Source organism: Corvus hawaiiensis, chromosome 31, assembly GCF_020740725.1.
Source record: "Corvus hawaiiensis isolate bCorHaw1 chromosome 31, bCorHaw1.pri.cur, whole genome shotgun sequence".
NCBI lineage: Eukaryota > Metazoa > Chordata > Aves > Passeriformes > Corvidae > Corvus > Corvus hawaiiensis.
In genome coordinates this window covers 1,332,504-1,351,289 of record NC_063243.1, presented here as the reverse complement: position 1 = coordinate 1,351,289, position 18,786 = coordinate 1,332,504, and the positions used below count along the sequence as shown (strand labels likewise).

Here is an 18,786-nt window from a genome sequence, read left to right as displayed (position 1 = left end):
CTTAAGCATAACAAAGAGACTTTTCAAGAACTGCAGCACTGACCGAAATCCCATGTTCTGCTTCCTTTGTGCGAGTTGGGTAAAAGGAGGGAAGTGCTGGAAGAGAGGGGAGGTTTGCTTGAATTTCTTGTTATTTCCTTTTACTTTTAATTCTGTTGGTAATAAACTTTTTCTTTGTACAGCAACTGTTTAAGTTTGAACCTGTTTTGCCTCACAGCTCTCTAGTTTTCCTCAATATTTTCTTATTTTCCCCTTATGAAAAATAACAGATTTCGTGTGCTTGACTCTCAGCTGCGTCAAACCACGACAGGCAGAGCCCTGGTCCCCCCGTCTGAGTGATCCATGTTTGGATCCAGTGTCCTGGGTTTGCATGGCCAGGCTTTGGAAACAGGGGGCCTCCAGGGGTGGCTTCCGTCAGCAGCTTCCAGAAGCTTCCCCCATGTCCGGCTCCTGTTCCACCCCGCCCCTGAAGGCGAGGGTAACCCAGGGTCTGGTTCATGGCTCCCTGGGGCAGATTAGAGTGAAACAACACTGAAAGATCTGTGTTTATAAATATATCTCTGTAGGGTTTATTTCAGAACAGTTTGGTTGCTGTGTGAAGGGGGTTTGGAGCCCTTTTGGTTACCATCTCCAGTAATATTAAAAGCATAAAAGTAACACTTAGGAAATGTATAAGGGCAAAGGAAGTATGAGAGTAGAAGGATACAGAGTCAGCAGCCCTGGATCAGCAACAAAACTTTGGGTTTGGGTTGTTCCAATGTCCCTGTCCTTGGTGTAAGTGATGGTCCCAGGCTGGATCCCGTGGGGGCTGGGGAAGCCCCGGAAACTCCAAGTTCCGTGGGTTAATACAGGTTCAGGTTTGGGTGAACACCCAGGCACCTCCCCCGGGGGAGTTTTGCAGTGTCCGATGTCACACTGTGGATCCCGGGGCACTCTGGGGGCTCTGATGGTTTATGGCCCCTTCTAAGACATGGCCCTGCCCCTCCCGGCAGCGCAGCTGAGCCAGGCATGGCCCATGCGAAGGGATGGAAACCTCCAGCCCTCTGTGTGCATGTCCCGGGCCTGCCCCGGGCGGGTTCCCAGAGCTGGGCCAGCTGTGTAAGGGAGGGCGCTGCCCTGCTCCAAAGCCCTGTCCCACCTGGCCGGATCTGCTTCCCATCGGCCTCTGCCCTTCCCTGGCTCCAGGCCCGGCTCGTCCCCTCCGGGCTGGGTGCTCCCCCCCTGTGCCCCCGGGCGCTCCCTGTGCCCACGGCCAGCAAAGGCCCCGCTGCTGTTGCCGGTGGCCAATGGTTTGAGCCATTAACCCGGAACATTTCAGTCCCTCACAGCTCTGCACCCCAAAAGCCGAGAGGGATCAAAGGCGCCTCAAAGCGACTCCATCCCACTGCACACGGCTCAATTCCACCTCAAAACAACTCCATCCCACCTCCAAATTTTGGGGTATCCTCTGTGCCCAAACTGCTCCCAGTTGTAGATGTTCCTGTCCGTGAACTTCACCCAGTTGTTGTCATCAAGGAAGTGCCAGTGGGCTTTTCCCCAGGAATGGAACACACCTGTGTGGGAGACAGGACAGGGGGTGCCCCCCTCCAGCAGCCCCCAGCACCCCACAGCAGGTTGGGAGCTCAAGGGACCCCCCTGGACACCCCTTTCCCACCCCTCTCTGCCCCACGGCCGCCTCAGCACCAGCTGCTGGGTGGGGAGGAACCCCCCATGAGACCCCCAGGGAGGGACAGGGGTTTGGGGACCCCCCCGTGAGGTTCTGCCCCCCCGAGAGCCCCAGGGAACAGCTCAAGAGATCAAATGATGGGTGTAGGTGCTTTGGTGGGTCGGATGGTCGGGACGGACGGAGACGAGAGATCTCTGAAGTCAGATCTTGGAACATGCGGTTTATTGCAAAGGGCGTGGGTACAGGGGCACTGCTTAGAGCTGCCAGACAGCTCTGAGCAGGCCCAAGAGAGCAAGAGAGTGAGCGGGTAAGTAAAGAGAGAGAGAGAGCGAGAAGAATGAGAGTGAAGAAGAAGAAGTGAGTAGAGTAAGAGAGTGTAGTAAGAGTGTCTGAAGTCCTGGTTACAATACAATAAATCATCTTCTGTACTGAATATTCTAATTGTCACTAACCAATCTAATACAAGATACAAATCCTATAGCATTTACATACAGCCTATAAGAGTTCTTATATTACCATAGAGTGTTACATCTTAACTTCTAAAAACTACTCTTTGGACCCCTTCTGCTGAGCTAGTAGGGTCTGCTCTGACCCTTGGACCTGCCTGCGAGCAGAGGGTATTGTTCAATCAAGAGGGGATTACCTTCAGTCGGCCATACCATTGTTTTCCAGTTGTTCAGTAACTAAGACTTGGTATCTCAAAAAGTGGCTTTCATTTCGATGTCGCTTATAGTTTTCATATTCCCAAAATCTTTAGTCAGGCAATCATATTTATAAGGCTTTCCTGTTTCATCTTCCCTAACAATGGGGAAACAAAGGGACTCTCATGGGAAGCCCTTTCCCGCTGTCCCCCCGGCCCTTATCCCCCTCTCAGACACCTTTCCCGTCGTCCCCGCGCCCCTCCCCACTCACCCAAGAGCTCCTCACCCGCAGCCGGGGGCTCCCAGCACCCAGAGCGGGGTGACACGGGGGGGACACACGGGGGTCCCCATTCCAAATCCATCCCAGGGCTGGTTTTGCCCCTCCAGTCTTGGCTCCCCCGCGGGGTTCCCCAGAGTCCTTCCCACTGCCCCCCAATAAACGGCACTGGGGTGAACTGGGAAGCCTTACTGGGAGCACTGGGAGCAGCCGGCTGGGGGCAGAGTGACAGCGGGGCTGGGGGGGGACACACGACCCCCCAAAATCAGCGCGGGGATGGAGCGGGGGGTCCCGGCCAGGCCCGAGGCCACGGGGAGGGGCTGCGGCCGCCGGCGGCTCAGGAGCTCTGTGGGCAGAGCAAAGGGGGTGACACCGGGCTGGGGGGCCCGGGGGGGCACACACGCTCTGGGGGAGGGGGGATGCGATCCCAAGGACCCCCCGTCACCTCCTCGAGCAAGTGAAAGCCGAGCCCCAGTGCCAGGAAGATGAAGCCCAACACGAAGTCCCCGATCCCCGTCAGAATCTTGCTGCGGGCAGTGTCCGCTGGCATCTGTCGGGGGTCCACAGAGGTCAGGACCTCTCAAAAAACCCCCCAGAGAGCCATCAGGACCCCCTAAACCCCTCTTTTTTTCGTCCCCAATCTGTCCAGAACGCCGTTAAACCTTCCAGCACATGCCAAACCCACTCATCTCCTCCAGGACTCCACAAGCCCCATCCCAGTTGCTCCCTGCCTTCCGAGGATCCCCCAAACCCTCTCCCAACCCCTTTGCCGAGGCTAAAAAGAAGGGTGGCTCTTGATGGAATGCCCAACACCGAGAAACAGGACAAGAGATCGGCCTAGAAGCATAGACAGCTTTGGGTTGGAGTGTTCTGAGAGAAGTGAGCTGCCCTCGTGAGAGGGGAGTGGATTGAGGGCACTGGAGAGGCACTGGGAGGGCACTGGGAGCGACTGGGAACGGAGCGCGCGGCACTGGGAGGCCGAGTCCAGCACGGGGCAGTCGGCGCTGCGGGTCTGCCTGGCAACTGATGAGTCATCAGAGAGACGCGCTCTGATTGGCTGAGGGGCGCCAGCGCCACGCAGGGCTGCGATGGACACGCGGAGGGAAACTGGGAGACACTGGGAAGGACTGGGAGGGACTGGGAGAGACTGGGAGAGCTCAGGGGAACCTGGAAGGACAAGAGGCCCCGGGGACGGACTCCAGGGGGGCTGAGGGGCTCCAGGCTCATCCCCAGGGCAGGGCCCGAGGGGACTCGCTCTGCCCGACGTTCTGCACCTCTGCGCTCCGCCAGCAACGGGGCAACGATCTCGCGGTTGTGCCGGCAGAGCCTGTCCGCCAGAGCCCCTTTGTACCCCACTCTTGCTGCATGGCTGTTCCAGCACTGCGCCTGTTTCTCCCCACACGGGGTGTCCCCCACCAACAGCCCCACATCGCTGGCGAGTGCAGTTGCTGCTCCCGGTGTCAGATGCTCCTCTGCACCAACCTCACCCGCTCGCTGCCCTTCATGAAGTGACACTCGGACTTCATCATGCCCTGGAACACCCCTGTGTGTGCGGGACACAGCTCAGGGGGTGCCCCCCTGCAGCCCCCAGCACGCCCAGAGCTCCGGGAGCCACCCCGGATCCCCGCTCCGCACCCCCTGTGCCCCACGGCCGCCATGGGACCCTCCTGCCCGTGCTCCCACTTCCTCTTTTCCACCCTTCTCCCTATTTCACATCCCCTCCCCCGCCATTTCCAGCCGCTCCCCAGAGGAGTTTTGGAGTCCCATTTCCTCCTTTTCACCCTTGCCACCCTTTTCCCCACAATCCCCCAATTCCCAGCCCACTCCCACTCACTTTTAGGGTCCCATCCTCCACTTTTCCCCACTTTCCCACCCCCTCCCACCCGTTTCTCCCCCACTCTTCAGACCCCTCCTGCTCTTCCTTTGAGGGTCCCCTCCACCTCTCACTCATTTTAGGGGTCCCATCACCCCTTCTTCCCCTTCTCCCCCCCTTTCCCATCATGTCACGCCCCCCCCGCTCAACCGGGAGCTCCGCGCCCGCAGCTGGGGGGCTCCCAGCACCACCAGTGCCACCAGTACGGCCCCAGCTGCCACCACTCGCCCCGTGGCCAGCGCTGGCCATGATTTTGATTGGCTGAGGGCCCTGCAGTGGGGATTTTTGGAGGGGGAACCTCGAGGTGCTGGGCAGGTGGGAGCTCAGCTGTGCCCAGAAATGTGTCCCCAGGGACGCGGGATCTCAGGGGTGCCCATGGCCTGGGGTGACGCTGGCCCCGTGCCAGGCACCCACCAAAGCCACTCTGTCCCTGCCCCCCGCAGCCGCACAGGGGAGAGAAAATGGAACAGAGGGTTCCCGGGTGGGGATAAGGACCGGGAGAGATCCATCAGCAAACACCAGCACGGGCACATCAGGCTCTAATTAAGAGATATTAATTAAATTGATGACACTGAAAAAATAAGAGCAAGAGAATGAGAAGGAAAAGAAGACCCTTAAAAACACCCTCCCCCCACCCCTCCCTCCTTCCCAGGGGCTGTGGGGGCATCTCTGCATCCGGCACCTCCATCTTTGGAGCTGCCAGGAATTGGCTCTGCCAGACATGGAGGAAGCTTCCAGATCCTTCTCTCAGAAGCCACCTCTAAACCAACCCCGCTACCAAAACCAGGCTGTGCAAGCCCAATAGAGCCCCAAAACTGGGAACCCAGGTATCCAGGAGCTCAGCTGCACCCCAAAATGGGGATGGAGATGTCCAGGGGCTCAGCTGTGCTCAGAAACGAGGCCCCAGCTGAGAGTGTTCTCTGCTTGGCTGAGCGCTGCCTGAGGGCTGGGGCTACAGCAAGGGGGGACACCCTCCTCCAGTGGAGATGTCCTAAAAACGAGAGACCCCCCACAAGCCCCTCACAACCCCCGGGGCTGGGCTGGCCCTGCCTGGATGCCGGGAGACACCAAAACCGCTCTGTCCCTGCCCTCTGCAGCTGCACAGGGACAGGAAATACAAGGAAAGGCCCAGGAGCTGAGAGAAGGACTGGGAGAGATCCCACCCCGAACACTGGCACAACAGAGCCAGCCTGGGCACAGGGAGGGAATTTATTCCCAACCAAATCCCAGCAGCACAAGGAGAAGGCAAAGAAATCTCTCCAACACCTTCCCCCCACCCAGCGCGGATCACCCGGAACGGGGGTCACCAGGGCTCTGCCCAACGGGGGTCACTGGGGATCATCCAACGCCGATCCTCCCACGGGGGATGGAGCTGGAGCAGCGCACGAAGCTCTTCCCGCACTCGGGGCACTCGCAGGGCTTCCCTTAGCGGTGCCTCCGTTGGTGTTTGGTCAAGGTAAAGCTCCTGGAGAAGCTCTTCCCACACTCAGGACACTCGTAGGGCCTCTCCCCGATGTGGATGCGCCGGTGCCTGATGAGGGTGGAGTTGTGTTTGAAGCCCTTCCCGCAGTCGGGGCAGCGGAAGGGCCTCTCATCCGTGTGAATGCGCTGATGTACGAGGAGACTGGAGCTCCTGTGAAACCTCTTCCCACACTCAGAACACTCATAGGGCCTCTCCCCAGTGTGGGTGCGCTGGTGTGCCCTTAGGCTGGAGCTCTGTCCAAAGCTCTTCCAACAATCCAAGCACTCATAGGGCCTTTCCCCAGTGTGGACCACCTGGTGCTGGATCAGACCAGAGCTGTTGGTGAAGCCCTTCCCACATTCCCCACACTCATAGGGCCTCTCCCCAGTGTGGATCCTCTGGTGTTCCCTCAGGCTGGAGCTCCACCTGAAGCCCTTCCCACATTCCAAGCACTTGTAGGGCTTCTCCCCACCCTGAGGCTTCTCCCCCAGCTCCGAGCTCCCCCTGGATCTCCGGCCGCCTTCCCGGCACAGGGGGGCTCTTTCCTCCTTGGATCTCTCTGGGCTGCATTTGCAGCCCCTCCTCGTGCGGCATCTCCGGGGCTTTTCCTCCTCCTCCATCCGGCCACGCCTTGGGAATGACAAATCCTGGTTTTGGGGGAGAAACAAGGGGTGAGCGCCTTCGGCTTGTGGTTCCTCCTGCCCAAGGCCATCACCAAGCATCTTGTGTCTGTTAAAACCTCCAAAACACCAAGATTCAGACCAAAAGTACCACAAACATCAAGACACAGACCCAAAACTCCCAAAACATCAAGATTCAGAAAAAACACCCTCCAAAATATAAACATTCAGCCCCTACAAAAAAACCAAAGCACCAACATGGAGACCAAGAAACCTCAGAAATACCAAGATTCACCCACGGGAAAATCGTGGATCCCCCTCCCTGATCACCTGCTGGATGGGGGGGGCAACGCTCCTGGGGCTGGGGGGAGGCTGCAGATACAGCGAGTGCTGGAACCTTGCAGTGCCTCCTCTTCCTGCTCCTCCTCCTCCTCCTCCTCCTGTATCCCTACTCTTCCCCACACTCCTCTTCCTCACACTACTCCTTCTCCTGCTGAATCCCACCTGCTGCTCCCACGTCCATCCTTTCACCATTCTGCTCTCCAGCCCTGCTCCTCCAGCCTTTCTCCTCCTCCCCCCAGGCCCAGCACCCACCCCTGGCTCGCTCTGCCCCCCAGAGCTCTCGCATCCCACAGCACCAGCAGGGATGCAGCTGCGGCAGCTCGGGCTGCGGCAGCGCTGGGCTCTCGGCCGCTCCTGCCCGCACTCGGCCCCCGCCGCAGCCACTTCTGCCAGCACAGCACGGGCCGGCCCGGCCTTGGCGCTCCCCCCCTCCCACCTCCCCAAATTCCCCTCGCGGGGGGCGCCAAGGCCGGGCCACACGGGGGCTCCAGCTGGGGAGCGCCGGGCGCTGCGGCTCTGCCTGGCAACTGCTGACTCACCAGCGCCGCGCCTTCTGATTGGCTGAGCGCTGCCTGAGGGCCGCGCCTGCACCAAGGGGGGACACCCTGCTCCAGGGGGGATGGCCCGAAAACCGGGCACCCCCAGCCAAGGAACAACAGCAACGCCTCCCTACAAACACATGCTCTCAATCTGCTCGGACACAGCCACACCGACTTGGACACAAGCAAGTGACACCACAAACCATCAGCTCCACAAAATGGCACTGATTGACACACACTGCTGCTCAGCCAAGCTCCTGCTCAATTCCTCAACTTCCAGAACAACAACAAAGCCTCAACACAACCACGGACATCGTGTCCTATACAAAAGGGGACAATGTTGAGGCAGTTTGCACATTCTCCCAGAGGTATTTAAGGACATGGACACCCAGCAGGGGTAAAAAGGGAAGTCGAGAAGGGGTCTCAGCAAAAGGGGACGGATGGTGTTGGTGTGCTGGGAAAGGATTGGTTGAAGGGAGTGTGCAGGAATATGGTTAAGGCAAACAGCAGCAGGACGAATCTATGTGGTAAGAAAGGAAAAGGAAGATGGAAAAGAGGAAGAAGAGAAAAAAGTGAGGACTGGGATATTTTTCAGCACCATCTTATCCTCAAAATTTGCCAGCTGATCCAGATCTCTTCTATCCCTGCTTTCCAGGACAGGAAAACAAGGAGGTCAGGATTTCAGGGGGTTTCTCTGTGGTGGGGAGCAGCAGGACAGGGCAGCACGGGCTGGGGGCCTGTGGGGAGCTGCGGGGCCGGGCCGGGGCTGTGGGGCAGCCGGGGCTCAGCGCCGGGCACTGCCTGACCCCAACACCCCCCGGGCAGGGCCGGCACTGGCCCCCGGCCCCCAGGAGGCTGCGGGATGTGGAAGGATCAGGATTTTCTTTCATCGATCTTGTTTGGGTCACTGGAGAAACGAATGATTGTGCAGAAAGCTCAGCAGCTGTCAGAGGATGAGCACCCACAGGCACTGAGGGGGCTGCAGGAGAGGCACAAGAAGCCCCTGCAGCACTTGGCCAGAAAGGCTCAGCAGGGGAATGCAAGAAGGGATGAGCAAAAGGCCAAGGTGAAGGCAAAGGCCATGGCAGAGTTTCTACAGCCCCCCAGGGATGAACCGCAGGGCCCAAGGGGGCCCCAGCACCCAGGGGACGGCGGCGGCCACAAGCACCTGGCACAGGCATTGCCCTCCTCGGCACGGCAGAGCCCACCCAAACAGCCCCTGCCAAGGAATCAGGGCTCCAGCTGCAGGCCACAAGGACACTGCAAGCACAGACAGCAGCACCCTCAGCACCAGCAAGTCCACCCCTGATGGACATGGATTGTCAGGGCTCTCAGAGCTCCCAGCACACCAGGGACCCACCGCACCAGAGCCCTTGAGAACATTCAGGGCGCCTCTGGATCGAGACGAGGCCGCTCCTGATGGACACAGGGGCCTCTCGATCCACTCCGAATCTGAGACCTAAGGGGGGAAATTGTCAAGAAGTTCTTTCATTATTCAGGCAATAAGTGGGAAAGATGAGCAGGGGTATTTTATTCAACCACTATTAGTAGATGTGGGAGATGGGTTTGAAATGCATCAATTTCTGTTTGTTCCTAACTGTGATTGTAATTTACTGGGAAGGGATTTGATGGCTGAAGTGGGAATGCAAATTCATATTGTCAAAGGAGATACAGAGGCTAATGCTGCTGTACCTTGGTGTCAAATGTCTGCCAAGGCCTCTGCTGAAGGGAACCCAGAAGTGTGGGCAGCCCTAGGGAAATAGGCAAAATTAGATATGGAGCCTCTCCAAATTCCTCTGAAGCAACCAGGACAAGCTCAGCTGCACTCCAAAATGGGGATGGAGATGTCCAGGGGCTCAGGTGTGCCCAAAAACTAGGCCCCAGCTGAGGGTGTTCCCTGCTTGGCTGAGCGCTGCCTGAGGGCTGGGGCTGCAGCAAGGGGGGACACCCTCCTCCAGTGGGGATGTCCCGAAAATGGGGGACCCCCACAAGCCCCTCACAACCCCCGGGGCTGGGCTGGCCCTGCCTGGATGCTGGGAGACACCAAAACCGCTCTGTCCCTGCCCTCTGCAGCTGCACAGGGACAGGAAATACAAGGAAAGGCCCAGGAGCTGAGAGAAGGACTGGGAGAGATCCCACCCCGAGCACGGGCACAACAGAGCCAGCCTGGGCACAGGGAGGGAATTTATTCCCAACCAAATCCCAGCAGCACAAGGAGAAGGCAAAGAAATCTCTCCAACACCTTCCCCCCACCCAGCGCGGATCACCCGGAACGGGGGTCACCAGGGCTCTGCCCAACGGGGGTCACTGGGGATCATCCAACGCCGATCCTCCCACGGGGGATGGAGCTGGAGCAGCGCACGAAGCTCTCCCCACACTCGGGGCACTCGCAGGGCTTCCCTTAGCGGTGCCTCCATTGGTGTTGGGTCAAGGCAGAACTGCTGGAGAAGCTCTTCCCACACTCCCCACACTCATAGGGCCTCTCCCCGGTGTGGATGCGCTGGTGCCTGATGAGGTGGGAGTTGCGTTTGAAGCCCTTCCCGCAGTCGGGGCAGTGGAAGGGCCTCTCATCCGTGTGAATCCGCTGATGTCTGAGGAGATCAGAGCTGGTCTGAAACCTCTTCCCACACTCCTCACACTTGTAGCACCGTTCCCCAGTGTGGATCCTCTGGTGCCGGATCAGGTCGGAGTTGCAGCTGAAGCCCTTCCTACACTCGGGACACTCGTAGGGCCTCTCCCTGGTGTGGATGCACCAGTGCCTGATGAGTTGGGAGTTTTGATTGAAGCCCTTCCCACAGTTGCAGCAGTGGAAGGGCCTCTCTTCTGTGTGAATCCGCTGATGTACGAGGAGATCGGAGCTGGTCTGAAACCTCTTCCCACACTCCTCACACTCGTAGGGCCGTTCCCCAGTGTGGATCCTCTGGTGCCGGATCAGGCAGGAGTTGTAGCTGAAGCCCTTCCCACACTCAGGACACTCATAGGGCCTCTCCCCGGTGTGGATGCGCCGGTGGGTGACGAGGTTGGTGTTTTGCTTGAAGCCCTTCCCGCAGTCAGAGCAGCGGAAGGGCCTCTCATCCGTGTGATTCCTCTGATGCTTGAGGAGATCGGAGCTGCTTGGAAACCTTTTCCCACACTCAGAACACTCATAGGGCCTCTCCCCGGTGTGGGTGCGCTGGTGTCCCCACAGGCTGGAGCTCCGGCCGAAGCTCTTCCCACATTTCCCACACTCATAGGGCTTTTCCCCAGTGTGCATCCTCTGGTGTTCCATCAGGTGGGAGCTCCGGCTGAAGCTCTTCCCACATTCCCCACACTCATAGGGCCTCTCCCCGGTGTGGATCCTCTGGTGTACTCTCAGATGGGAGTTGTAGCTGAAGACCTTCCCACATTCCAAGCACTTGTGGGGCTTCTCTCCACCCTGAGGCTTCTCCCCCAGCTCCGAGCTCCCCCTGGATCTCCGGCCGCCTTCCCGGCACAGGGGGGCTCTTTCCTCCTTGGATCTCTCTGGGCTGCGTTTGCAGCCCCTCCTCGTGCGGCATCTCCGGGGCTTTTCCTCCTCCTCCATCCGGCCACGCCTTGGGAATGACAAATCCTGGTTTGAGAGGAGAAACAAGGGGTGAGCGCCTTGGCCTGGGGGTTCCTCCTGCCCAAGTCCATCTATGGAATTCTCCGGGGCCTTTGTGTCTATAAAAACCCCAAACCACCACGATTCAGCCCAAAAAACCCTCCCAGCACTTCCCCCTCCCTGATCTCTCCGCTTGCGGTTCTGAGGGTCTCCATTCCCTGGGCTCATCGTGGTCCTGTGGCTCCTGGGGTTCCCCCTCTCTGGGGTCCCACTCAGTGATGATCCAGGGGGTTTTGCGGTTCCCAGGGGTCCCTTCTCCCCTGATTCTCTGCTGCAGGTTTCCAGCGATCCCAGGGGTCCACCCTTAGCCAGGCTCACCCCATCTCCAGGCTGCCGGGGGTCCCCCAGCTCCGGGATCGCCCCTCTCCCCTCACGCCACCCTGGGGCTCCCGGCGTTCCCCTCCACCGCTCTCCCAGAGGGGCCCCAAGAACGATGTCCCCCTCCCACCCCCGCACCGGCACGGAGCCCCCAAAATATCCCCCGAAGGGGCATTTGCGGCTCAGCTTTGGGGTCCCGCAGGATCCAAACATCGCACCCCCCCCCAAATGAAACCCTCCCAGGGACCCACAAGGAGATTTGGGGCTCCATTCTGGAAGCTGCGAGCTCCAAACACCCCCCAAGAGAAAATGCCTCTCGGGGACCCCCAAGACATTTGGGGCGAGCTCCCCCTCCCCGCTCACCTGCGGGATGCTCCCGGGGCCGCGGCGGACAGAGCGGGCACCGACCCCGCGCTTCCCCTGCTGCTTTTCGTCTTCCTGCTCCTCCTTTTCCTCTCTCCTTCCTCTTCCTCCCGCTCCTCCTCCTTCCTAATCCCGCCTCCTTCTCCTCTTCTCTCCAGGCCTTTCTCCCGCTCCTTCCTCATCCCTCCTCCTCCTCCTCCCACATCCCTTCTCCTGCTCCCCCCGGGCCCAGCGCCCACCCTTGGCCCCCCGTTTTCCCAGCGCGGTCGCATCCCGCGGGAGGAGCCGGGATGGAGCCGGGACAGGTCGGGCTGGGGCAGGGCTGGGCTGTGGGCCCGGCCTGGGAGCCCCCCACGCGCCCCCTCCCCAAATTCCCCTGGCGGGGAGCGCTGGGCGCTGCGGGTCTGCCTGGCAACTGGTGAGTCACCAGCGCCACGCGCTCTGATTGGCTGAAGGTTGTCCAGCGCTGTCTCTGATTGGCGCCTTTCTTCGGGGCTCTTTTGAGGGGACTTTTTCTGGGGGATTTGGGGGTCGTTGGGGGCTGTGGAATTTAGGGGCGACTCGGCACGTTTTGCGGTTCGCTGGGTGTTGGCGTTCAGGTGCTTCCCAAGGGCGGGGTGACACGGTGGGGACACAGGGGGGTCCCCATTCCCGAACCATCCCAGGGTCGGTTCTGCCCCCTCCAATCTCGGCTCCCCGTCAGTTTCCCCCAAGTCCCTCCCCAGTGCCCCCCAATAAACGGGACCAGCCCAAACTGGGAAGCTTTATTGGGAACACTGGGAGCAGCCGGGTGGGGGCAGAGTGACAGCGAGGCTGGGGGGGACACACGACCCCCCAAAATCAGCGCGGGGACGGAGCGGGGGGTCCCGGCCGGGCCCGAGGCCACGGGGAGGGGCTGCGGCCGCCGGCGGCTCAGGAGCTCTGTGGGCAGAGCAAAGGGGGGTGACACCGGGCTGGGGGGCCCTGGGGGAGCACAGAGCTCCGGGGGAGGGGGGACACGACCCCCGGGCCCCTCCCGTCACCTGCTTGCGCAGGTAGAAGCCGAGCCCCAGCGCCAGGAAGATGAAGCCCAACACGAAGCCCCCGATCCCCATCAGCATCTTGGGGGGCGGGGGAGAAGCTTTGATGGGGGCGGGGGGAGTGGGGAAGACGAATTCAGGAAACGGCGGCGGCTGCCGGGAAGGAACCAGAATGGACTGGGACAGGCTGGGATGGACTGGGACAGAATGGGACAGAGGGATACACTGGGACCAGGACCGGGACTGGGCAGGACCAGATTTGGAGCACCAGGGATTATACTGAGATATATTGGGACCACACTGAGAGCTACTGGGAACATGCTGAGGGCCAATGGGTGCTGCTGGGATATACTGGGAGTAATTTGCATCATACTGAAACGGACTGGAATCATTCTGGGAGACTGGAACCATTCTGGGAGACTGGAACCACAGTGGTGGTGAAAGGGTGCAATTGGAAAAATGCAGGGGGCAACTGGGATCATCCTGGGAGTAGCTGGCGCATGCTGGGGTCATACTGGGATCATACTGGGACTGACAGGAATCAAACCAGACTCCTACTGGGAAGTTACCTGGAATCATACTGGGGGTGTTTGGACTCATACTGGGATCATGCTTAGAGCAACTGGGACCATGATGGGACAAAAGGCATCATAGAGGGACTGACTGGGAGTGGCTGGGTTCATACTGGAAGTGACTGGGGCCGTACCTGACTCCTACTGGGAGGGACTGAGAGTGAAAGGAACCATACAGGGCATGACTGGGAACAACTGGGACCATGTTGGGGGCAAGTGGGATCTTATTGGGAATGACTGGGAGCATAAAAGCTTGAGTGGAGTTTTTATCCCGTGGCATTCCCGGGGAGCAGCGGCAGCTCCGCGCCCCCAGCCCGGGGGGTGGGAGCAGGGGAACCGCTGGCAGCACCTTCGGGCCACAGCCGAGGGCTGGGGGGCTCCTCCCCCACTTCATTTTCTCTGCCCAATTCAAATCATCCCCTCCCATTCAAATCCCCTCCGTTCACATTTTCTCCCCACCATTAAAGTTTCCTTGCCCCAATTCAACTTTTCTCCCCAATTAAGCCCTGAGGCCCCTCCCCGCCCCCGGCTCCTCCCGGCAGGACTCGGCCGGGACCTTCTGGAAACAGCAGCAGGAAGAGTTCAAAAATTCCTCATTACTTCCATCGATTTCCTTGCTTTCCGGGGCATTTTCCTGCGGCTGCTCCGGGCCATGGCTGAGGGGTCCCCTCGGGCTCCAGCCCCTTTCCAGCCCCTTTTTCCAGCTCTTTTCCTCAGCTGACCCAAAGCTGCGGATTTTGGGGGGTGGGAAGAGTCGCTCTGCTCGGGGGTCCCCGCGGTGCCCCAGGGAGGCCCCGAGGCCGCAGCGCGGTTCCCTCGGGCCCCTTGGAGCGTTTGGAATCTCCAACTCTCAGCAATCGCTGTGCGTGGCATTCAATCCCCCCTGCAGGGTTTTCGCCCAGACCGGCTTTCTTTCCAGAGGGTTTTGTGGTTTCGCTTCGAGCCGGGGCCTGAGGGCACCGGAGCGGCCGCGGGTGCCGGGGCAGGAAGGGCTGAGGGACAGCAGCGCCCCACAAACCTCCGGGAGGGGGACAAGGGCTGGAGGGGGCAAAGAGAGAATAAACACGAGATTTTAGAAAAAGAAAAAAACCCAGTAAAATATAGATGATATGTAAAATATAATAAAAAGAACTCTGAAAAAAACCCCAAAGTAACAGCAGAGCTGCTTCTCCTGGGACTTTGGGTTTCTTGTCCAAGCTCCGAGCTGGGTGTGAGCCAGAAACCAGTGGCTGGGAGAGACATTGCTGCTGAAGGGCTTCCTATGGCCAGAACTAAAGTGTCGAGTATCAAGGAAGAGCTTGAGGTTACAGAAGCGCCAGCGCTCCCGTTGGATTCCCTCGCTGGAAGCTGAAAGCGGAGCTCCGTCTGGGACTCTGCTTTGTAAGGATTGAATGTAAAACTCCAGCGCAATCCCCGTTTCCCTCCCTCCTGTGGCCAGCGGCGCACGGAGAAGGGATGGGAGTTTCGGTGAGTTCGTGCTTCCCCCTGAGGGACAGGAATCCTTGCCGTGTCCAGCGGGGGTCCCTCCCCAGCCGTGCGGTCACTCCCCGGCCCGGCCCTGAGGCGCGGGGCAGTCGCGGGGCAGCCGCGCTCCGGCCCCGTCAGCGGCACCGCCGCTTCGTGCCGGGCAGGAGCGGCAGAAGGAGCCGGGCGGCGGCGGGGGCTGAATCCCGGCAGGAGGAGGAGGAGGAAGAAGAAGAGGAAGAAGGGGCCGGGTCGGCCTGCGGTGTCCGATGGCCGGGGAGCAGCGGGGAGGCCTCGGGGAGCGGCGGCGGGCGGGGCTCTGCTGGAGCCGCCCCGAGGGGTTTGTGCCGCCCCGGGTCCCTGAAGGAGCCGCTCCGCGGGACGGGCAGCTGGGAACGAAAGGAAATACAGAGAAGAGAATAAAATACAATCAAAGAGCCGCAGCGAGAGGCGTCTCCCCCGCCCGCGTCTGAAGGAGCTGCACCGAGGGACGGGCGGAGGGTGAGTAGAATAAAATCCAGAGAACGGAGTAAAATAGAATAAAAAACTGCACTGGGATGTCCGCGGCGCCCGGTGTCACTGAAGAGCCGCACGGCGGGACGGGCGTTGTCGGGTGTGGCCAGAAGGGCAGCGCCGAGGAGGGAGAGAGGTGTGAATAGAAAAACAAAAAAATAGAGAGAATGAAATAAAATACAGGAAAAGAGCCTCACCAGGGGATCTCCGCAGCCCCGAGTCACTGAAGAGCTGCACCGAGAGAGCGGCGAGAGGTGACGGTGGTGAAAAAGCCGCACTGGAGGGGCTTGGCATGGGAGGTGGGAATGGACTAAGCTCTAGAGAATAGAATAAAAAAATAACACAAACCCCGCACCGGGAGTGGCCGCTGCCCGTGACTGAAAGAGCCGCACCGAGGGACCGTCGGGGCAGCACCGGGGGCTCTCGGCCGCCCCGCGTCACCGAAAGAGCCGCAGCCGGGGGCAGTTCTGGGGTCTTCTGGAGCCGGCCCGAGGGCTCTCGGCCGCCCCGCGTCACTGAAGGAGCCGCAGCGAGGGACGGGCGGGGCGCGGCCCGGATCGAGCCCCTCCAGCTGCGCCTCGAGCGGCGACCCCGCGGGACCGCGCCGGGGCCGGGCGGCGGCGGCAGCCGGAGCCGGGAAAGCGGCTTGGAGCGGCGGAGACGAGCGGGGTGTTCCCGAGCAGCTCCGCTCAGTCCTCGGGCACCGGGGGGTTCCGGGGGTTGTTCCCGAGCAGCTCCGCTCAGCCCTCGGGCACCGGGGGGGTTCCGGGGGTTGTTCCCGAGCAGCTCCGCTCAGCCCTCGGGCACCGCGCTGGGGTCGCCGCGCACTTTTCACCCCCGGCCGCCCCCACGGGCCGGGCCCCGCGGCTCCCGCTGCCGCCGCCTCAGCCCCGCTGAGCCCAGAAACCACGAAAAATCGCCGGCATGCACTAAAAAAGATTTTCGTGCGCAGCGATGGGTGCGGGGGGAGTCCTTATGAACTCCCCTCCCCTCAGACCCTCCCGGGCACCGCCGGGCATTAGCGCAGCTTCCGGGGCCGTGTCCCGGCCACACTTGGGTATTAAATCCGACAGATTTGAGGAGCGGGGACAGCCCTAGAAACCAGGGCTTTGCCCTCGGCAGCTTGGAGCGGCACGAGGGGGATAAAGGATCCCCTGCACTCACCGATGCCTCCTGAAGCAGCTCTGCCCCCCTAAGAACGAGGCTGTATTTGGGAGAGGGAGGATGGCTGGAATGGGATCTGGAATGAGACAGACACATGTTGGGATGAAGAGGTTTGAAGGGGTCCCGTCACTGAGCAGGTTTTGGGGCACCCTCCTGCAAGAGCTCAAGATTTTCAATCGCGGCACCATCTATACGCCTTTCCCAACCCGCTTGCCATAGCAGTCTCTGTGTGGGTTTCAAAAAGATTTCTGCCAGCTTTCTACAGTCAAACGGAGTCATTAAACCACTCGTAAAGATATGGTGCAACAAAGTTTGCACGTCCGGGTTGGTTAATCCATACTGCATCCCAGCTTTTTGTCCTTCTCGGACGAGCTTCCAATTGAGCCCCGCCCACTGGCGTTGGTTCGGATTACCGGGGGCAGCAATTCCCGGGAACGCTTGTGCAATAAATTCACCCTCAATCAAAGCCTCCCGTATGATTCCCTGCCACCGCCGAGCAGGATTGTCGGAAGCAGGGCGGCTTGGGGAGCCGCGGGCAGGACTTTCTTTTTTCCGCTCCGGCCTTTGAGCCGGGGGATCAGTCGTTCTTCGCATTCCCCGGCTCCGCTCCAGCTTTTGCCCCGGTTGGAATTTCCCCGCATCCCCTTCTCGCTCCCGCGGTTTCCCCCCTTCTCTGTTCGCCAAAATGTTTCCTCGGCAGGAGTCACAGGGCGGACGGACCCCCACCGGGGCCACCCCCCCGGGGAGCCGGGCCCGCGATCCCCGCGGCCAACGCCGGCCGAAAACTCGGCACCGCGACACACATTCAGCAGCTGATTCAGGATTCTTTCTCCCCTCTGCCACCAGTGGCGGTTTCTGGTTTTCTCTTTCTTTCTCCTGCCGCTTGTGTTCTCCAAGCGGCTCAATCGCTCTGCCTTTGAACACCCGCCGTTCGCATTGGAATCCCCGCTCTGGCTAAGCCGCGGTGAGGCAGACGGCGATGGGGGCAGCGGGGGACACACACGCCCCCCCAGTGCTAAAGTTAACTCTTCGGGGGACACCACGGGACACCTCCGAGGCAGTTCTGGTGCTTGCGGAGAGGGGAGCTCATCCACTTCCATTTTCTCTGGTTCTGGCGCGGGCTGTGGAGCCTGTAACTCCGTCTCCGCGGGTGCAGAAGGCAGGGACGGTATAACTGGGTCTACTCCCCCAAAGAATTCTCGTGCTTACGTCGGAAAGGCAGCAGCGGGACTGCCTGGCTCTAGATGGGCTGCTGCCTCTACCGCAGCTGTTTTTTCTGCTTCTATTGGCCTCAGCGCCATTATTATTAACTTCCATAGCGTACTAAGCCCCTTAGTCTCTTTTAATCCATCGCTTATGGCGTCCCAAAGAGTGATTCCCAGCCTTTCCCACTCAAGAGTGCTGAGAACGCTCCCATGGGTGGCAAAAAATCCTCTCTCCCGACCCCATCTTAACAGTCTTTTCAAGACCTCCGGGTCATGCTTCTCTCAAAGAGAATGTGCTGGAGGACCCTGAACGTGGCCCGCTCCTCTTTCGACAGACCCTTCCCCATCCTCCAGCCCCCGGCCTCTCACCTCTTCGGGTGCACCCGCTGCAGCGTACGTTTTCCGGAGTTCTTTCCCCAGGAGCTTTCTTCGGCTCCCCCAACTCCAACGGAGCCGTTCTCTGACTCCCCCCTCCACGGTCCAGCCCTGGCAGGCTCCAACCGGGGCCTCCCGCCTTTTCACTCCACAGACCCCCTTCAGAATCCAAAGGGTCCGGTCTGCTTCATTATCGCAGCGTTTATCACATCGCGAGGTCACCAGCATGCGGGAGCTCAGGACTTCTGAACAACGAACCAATATGATTCCACAGAAGACATTTTACTGTTTACATTGCACTCTACTTACGCATTTTGCAACTGCTGTGCACGCGATCACGCACTTCTTGATTGGTCCCTCGATTTTGTCCATGCGTTCTGCACGCACTTTTCAGAAAACAGGATTGGTTCTAGTCCAGTGCGGCACAGTCCTTCTTTATCTATTTCTTGCTGCCTTGGTATTCTGCTTCTCAGCTCCTTCTTTCCCAATTGAGCGCTGCTTACATTTCGGTAACCTTGATGCATTCCTGGTGGCTCTGATAAGAATCACTAAAGATGGCTTGGCTGGGGCACACTAACAGGGTTCACATACATTACAACACCCTCCAGTCCTGAGGGATGTGTTACTGGGAGGGGGGACACACCTGGCTCTTGCACTTGGAGTGCGGCCCACAGGGAAGGACATGGGGAACCCATTTTAGGGTAGATCCTGCTGCTTTCCACCAATTTCAGTGGGGGGTATAAATGGCTCT

The 18,786-nt window shown here is 59.8% G+C and overlaps 1 pseudogene; it reads right to left on the bottom strand.

The window, feature by feature from the left end:
* Window positions 1–5,846: 5,846 nt before the first annotated feature.
* Window positions 5,847–18,407, bottom strand: LOC125318717 (annotated as a pseudogene).
* Window positions 18,408–18,786: the final 379 nt, after the last annotated feature.